This window comes from Apodemus sylvaticus, chromosome 19 (assembly GCF_947179515.1).
Source record: "Apodemus sylvaticus chromosome 19, mApoSyl1.1, whole genome shotgun sequence".
Lineage (NCBI taxonomy): Eukaryota > Metazoa > Chordata > Mammalia > Rodentia > Muridae > Apodemus > Apodemus sylvaticus.
In genome coordinates, this window is record NC_067490.1 from 18,901,849 (window position 1) to 18,908,124 (window position 6,276).

Below are 6,276 nucleotides of genomic sequence, written 5' to 3' on the forward strand. Positions count from 1 at the left end.
GACCACGGCATCCCACACTGACCACGGCATCCCACACTGACCACGGCATCCCACACTGACCACGGCATCCCACACTGTCCACGGCATCCCACACTGACCACGGCATCCCACACTGACCACGGCATCCCACACTGACCACGGCATCCCACACTGACCACGGCATCCCACACTGACCACGGCATCCCACACTGACCACGGCATCCCACACTGTCCACGGCATCCCACACTGACCACGGCATCCCACACTGACCACGGCATCCCACACTGACCACGGCATCCCACACTGACCACGGCATCCCACACTGACCACGGCATCCCACACTGACCACGGCATCCCACACTGACCACGGCATCCCACACTGACCACGGCATCCCACACTGACCACGGCATCCCACACTGTCCACGGCATCCCACACTGACCACGGCATCCCACACTGTCCACGGCATCCCACACTGACCACGGCATCCCACACTGACCACAGCATCCCACACTGACCACAGAATCCCACACTGACCACGGCATCCCACACTGACCACGGCATCCCACACTGACCACGGCATCCCACACTGACCACAGAATCCCACACTGACCACAGCATCCCACACTGACCACGGCATCCCACACTGACCACGGCATCCCACACTGTCCACGGCATCCCACACTGACCACGGCATCCCACACTGACCACGGTATCCCACACTGTCCACGGCATCCCACACTGACCACGGCATCCCACACTGTCCACGGCATCCCACACTGACCACGGCATCCCACACTGACCACGGCATCCCACACTGACCACGGCATCCCACACTGACCACGGCATCCCACACTGACCACGGAATCCCACACTGACCACGGCATCCCACACTGACCACGGCATCCCACACTGACCACGGCATCCCACACTGACCACGGCATCCCACACTGTCCACGGCATCCCACACTGACCACGGCATCCCACACTGTCCACGGCATCCCACACTGTCCACGGCATCCCACACTGACCACGGCATCCCACACTGACCACGGCATCCCACACTGTCCACGGCATCCCACACTGACCACGGCATCCCACACTGTCCACGGCATCCCACACTGTCCACGGCATCCCACACTGACCACGGCATCCCACACTGACCACGGCATCCCACACTGACCACGGCATCCCACACTGACCACGGCATCCCACACTGACCACGGCATCCCACACTGACCACGGCATCCCACACTGACCACGGCATCCCACACTGACCACGGCATCCCACACTGACCACAGCATCCCACACTGTCCACAGCATCCCACACTGACCAGGCATCCCACACTGACCACGGCATCCCACACTGACCACAGCATCCCACACTGACCACAGCATCCCACGCTGACCAGGCATCCACTTTCTTATGAGGAAGACACAAAATGCCTCCACAGATATTCACACTTTGAAGGCTTGTTCACCAGCTGAGATTGCGCTTTAAGAACCACTCTGCATCATAAGGTCGCCACTGATACGCTGGATGGCTCATACCCTAATGGAAACTAGGAGGAAGAAGGTTTCTAGGCTCATGCTAGTGAAGGATAAATGTGTTTCCAACTCCAGCCTGTCTTCCATTTTCTCTGTCGTTGCTTCCCAGTCGCCATAAGTTAGGTGACTTGGTTTTGTCATGCATGTTCTTTCTTTACCACAGACTCAGAGGCAGTAGGGACAGGCAACTGTGGCATGAGACTTCTGAGACCATTAATAAAAATAAACCCTCCAAGTTGCTTTCTTGAATATATATATATATATATATATATATATATATATATATAAAATATTCATATAAAAATATTTCTCTCCCAGAAAAAATGGCCAAGTCACACATTTTTAGGGCTCTCACATTCTTGCTGTCAGAACTCCCCCCATCCCCTATAACAGGAAGGAATAAACCACTTCCTTTCCAGCTCCTATTTTCTGACATTTTGAGATTCCTGATCAGATATTATTAATCTATGCCTATAATGCCTATAATGAACCATTCAAAGAACAGTTAACATTTGTAGATTGGTAAAAATTAATTCACTTAAGCCATTTGTTCTTAATTACAAAAGCCATAATACACTTCATCATTGAACAAACCCCTAATAGTCATTTAGCAACAGGGAAAAAATGAGCCAAATTGCACTGATCAATTTGTTACTATTTTGGGCCTACCCTGATGTAAAAGGCCATAAAGAGTTAATTGGGTTTATAAATACTTCCAGTGATGTTTCATTAGTTTTTCTGTGTGAAGTCCCAGGTTGCAATAACTGCAGTGATAAATTTGAAACAAAACAAAACAAAAAACTCAAATCCAACAAGCAGTTCGCTTTAAAAGAGAGAGACAGAGAGAGAGAGAGAGAGAGAGAGAGAGAGACAGAGACAGAGACAGAGAGAGACAGACAGAGAGACAGAGAGACAGAGAGAGGCAGAGAGAGAGAAAGAGGAGAGGAGAGGAGAGAAGAGAAGAGAAGAGAGAGAAGAGAGAGAAGAGGAGGGTCTGTCAAAATGGCTCAGCTCACCATTAAAGCACATTCTACTCCAGGGAGAGGTAGGGAGACTTGAGTTCTGTTCCCACCACTAACATAAAACAGTTCACAATAACCTTTAACTTCAGTTGCAGAGTGCCCGGTGTAGAGGAAATCGTCTGTGAAATGTGTGGAAGCTTCACTGTCAATAAAAGGCTGTTGGCCTATAAGCTTTTAGGCAGGAAATAGGGAGGTGGAAATTCTAGGACAGAAAGAGAGAGGGAGAGGGAGGGGACAGGGAGAGAAGAGGGAAGGAGAGGGAGGGAAGGAGAGGGAGGGAGGGGGGAGAGAGAGAGAGAGAGAGAGAGAGAGCACAAGAGAGAGACCAAGAGAGACTGAGGGAGGCAGGGAACAGGGAAGATGATTCTGGGATAGGGTCGAAGGTACAGATTCGCCCCTGGGAACTCTGAGGGAGATGGTCACATGAACTCTGAGGATAGCTAACACGCCATGGGGCACTCACTCATCATTCAGATGGTAACTGAGTTCTGAGCTAGTCGGGAACAGCTCCAAGCTGTTGACCTAAGCATGTATTTATATATAATTCAGCCTCAGAATCATTATTTCATGAGCTTTGGCACCTGCGGTTACAGCCTAGTGCCCTCTTCTGAACACTGTTGGCACCTACACTGTGTATGTGTAAACACTCAAGCCCCTTACACACATGCACGCACTTAAAAACAAGACAAATCCTCTCAAAATATTGACACTGAGAAAAAAAGGAAAGGGTAACAGAAATGGAAAGAAATTGGAGAAAAGGGAATCGGAGTATGAAAAAAATGATTTTCTTTGTAAAAAGCCATTGTCATTATAGACGAAATAAATCCCTACAGGAGATTTACAGAGAAGTCTGCCCCAGCTTGGAACTTGACAGTGAATACCATAACTGAAGCCATACAATTTCTGTGCCATTTGTAGCTGAGTTAATAGCATATGTTCCTGGAGGATTACAGCCCATGATTAAGAAAATTAGGTTTTGTTTGAATTTAATTTAGTCATATAAAGCTGCTACTATAATTTACAGCATTGATATTTAATATTTAATAACCCAGATCTTAGAAGAACACTAGATATAGCTGTATTATTATGCCTTGAAATATTATCCTCATAAGTCATTTATATTTGCTGGCTGATCAAGAGCCTCATATCTGGATGGGTCCACGTGTATCTGCTGATAAAGCCAGCATCCTTCTGCAGCTTGCTGAGTCGCCCTCCTGTTTCTCCTCCATCTTGGTAAGGTACTGAATTGTGATTTATCTGGCTGGTCAGTCATCATAATAAAGAATCATGGGTGCCTTTGCCTCTGTAGCCAGCCGAGAAACAGCTACCCAACTCTGCGCTGCCTCCATAGTTTAATGTGTCTGTGGCCTCGGATAATTTAAAAATCATAAGATTTTTTTCCTGTAACTATGGCCCCTTCAGTATACTTTCCTGTTTTCTTTCTGTGGGTTTTTTCCTGTATCCATCTATCTCATTGGCTTATTTTCCTTCCATTTTATTTTGAGGCTCTGTAGCAATGAAATCCAATTTTTATATCCTAAGTGCATCTAGTATATTTTTCTCTGACTTACAAAAAATCTGAAGCTTCCTGTTGACTTTTTTCTTGCTTTAAAATAAGCTTTATTTTTTTTCAGGGCTGGTGAGTGAGCCCAGAGTCTTGTGTAACACAGTCTGTGTTCTTTCAATGAACCACATCCCCAGCACATAGATGACAGTATTGTGCTGAGAGAGGTACTTGATGTACTATTAATCTATCTCCAAAATCCCAGTCCTTCTGAATTTATTTCTGGAAAGCTAGGGTCACAAGTATGGACCACTACCCCTGGCTCAGACTGAGTTTTATTTCCAAACTTTTCTCCATTATAAGAATATCTGCCATTGTTCTCTTCAGTACCTACAGAAACCCACAGCAGTCTGATGACCAGAAATTTACTATGTCTATTCTCAATATCCATGCCAGAGAGATCGTTGACTCTCATGAAATCCCACTGTTGAGGTTGATCTCTACAACCCAAAGGTCTCTTTCTGAGCAGTGGTATCTACGAGACCCTAGAACTCTGTGTCAAAAATAAGATGCCCTACTCAGGGAAAGGTGTCTCAGGGTCTGTTGAGCACATCAATAAAACTATCGCAACCACTCTGGTTAGCAAGAAGTTGAATGTTATGGACCGAGAAATGACAAACTGAAGGCCTACATGAATGCCACTGAATCTAAATTTGATGCAAATGTCATCCTGTCTCTGGCTGTGTCTCTGGCTGTCTGCAAAGTTGGTGCCTTGGAGAAGGGGCTGCCCCCTTTACTGTCCTATTGCTGACTTAGTTGGCAGCCCTGAAGCCACCCTGTGGATCCCAGCATTCAACCTGGTCAACGGCGATTCTCATACTGGCAACAAGCCGGCCATGTAAGAGTTCATGATCCTTCCAGTGCACGCATCCTGTTTCCAGGAAGCTGTGTTCGTTGGAGCAGAGGCTTCTCACAACCTAAAGGGTGTCTCCAGGGCAGGAAGTACAGGAAGGATGTGGGTGATATGGGCGAAGTTGCACCTAACGTTCTGGAAAGCAAAGACACGCTCCTGGAGCTACGGAAGACCTTAATTGTGAAGCCAGCTACACTGGCCAGGTCTTCACCATCGTCATGGATTTGGCTGCTTCGGGGTTCTATGGGTGTAGGAGGACATAGAGTTCAAGTCTCCCGGTGACTCTGGCAGGTACATCCTGCCCAACCAGCTGGCTAACTTGTACAAGTCTTTCATCCGGGAGTGATCAGTGGTGCCCATCAAAGTCCCCTTTGACCAGAACAACTGGGAAGCCTGGTAGAAATTTACAGCAGACATCCAGGTGGTTGGGGATGATCTCACAGGGGCCAACCCTAAGCAGATTGCCAAGGCTGTGGACAGGAAGTCTTGCTACTGCCTCTTACTCAAAATGATCCAGATCTGCTCTGTGACCAAGTCTCTGCAGTCGTGTAAAATGACTGAGAGTGTCATGGTGTCCCGTCAACTCTGGGAAGACAGGATACTTTTGTAGCTGACCTAGTAGTGAGGCTCTGTACTGGGCAGATCAAGACTGGTGTCCCCCGCCTTGCTGATCCGAGCACTGGCTAAGTCCAATCAGATATCTCAGATCAAAGAGGAGCTGGGCGGCAAAGCTAAGTTTGCTGGCACGTCCTTCAGGACCAAGTCAAGCATGAGATGAAGATCTCTGGAGCCACCAGCTGCCAATCCTCCCTTTCCTGATGTCGTGGAGGTTGCTCAAGGCTGGCTCAGTCCTTGACCTTCCCTTTGCATGGCTTCCTTAGAGGTCCAAAGCCACGCCCAACCACCCCCCCCCCCCACCGTAGCCTTACCGGAAACCCTAGCTTTGCAATCATACAATTGGTCTGAATCACTGTTTCGGTCATGTGACTTCCCATCTTGTGTCTACAGCCCTTGTAATTCCAGTGTAATCTCTAAGAGGGGCCACAAGCAAGGACCCCACTCCTCCGAGCAGTTACACATGCAAAATAAGAGCTGCAGCAACCTCTCTCCAATCAATCAATCAATCAATCAATCAATCATCAATCACGCTTCTGAGCTAAACGTTTTATGCCTCTTACAATCATCTTTTACTGTCCTTGCTCCTAGGAGTCCTTCTGACTTTGTGTATTTTCTCTCGCTTTCCTTCATGTCCTGGTCAGGAATTCCTCCACAGGCCAATCACAAGAGTCTTTCAGAACATTCATAAACT

The 6,276-nt window shown here is 47.8% G+C and overlaps 1 pseudogene; it reads left to right on the forward strand.

Annotated features, from left to right (window-relative positions):
• Window positions 1-4,484: 4,484 nt before the first annotated feature.
• On the forward strand, window positions 4,485-5,745 carry LOC127670135 (alpha-enolase-like; annotated as a pseudogene).
• The last annotated feature ends 531 nt before the right edge of the window (window positions 5,746-6,276 follow it).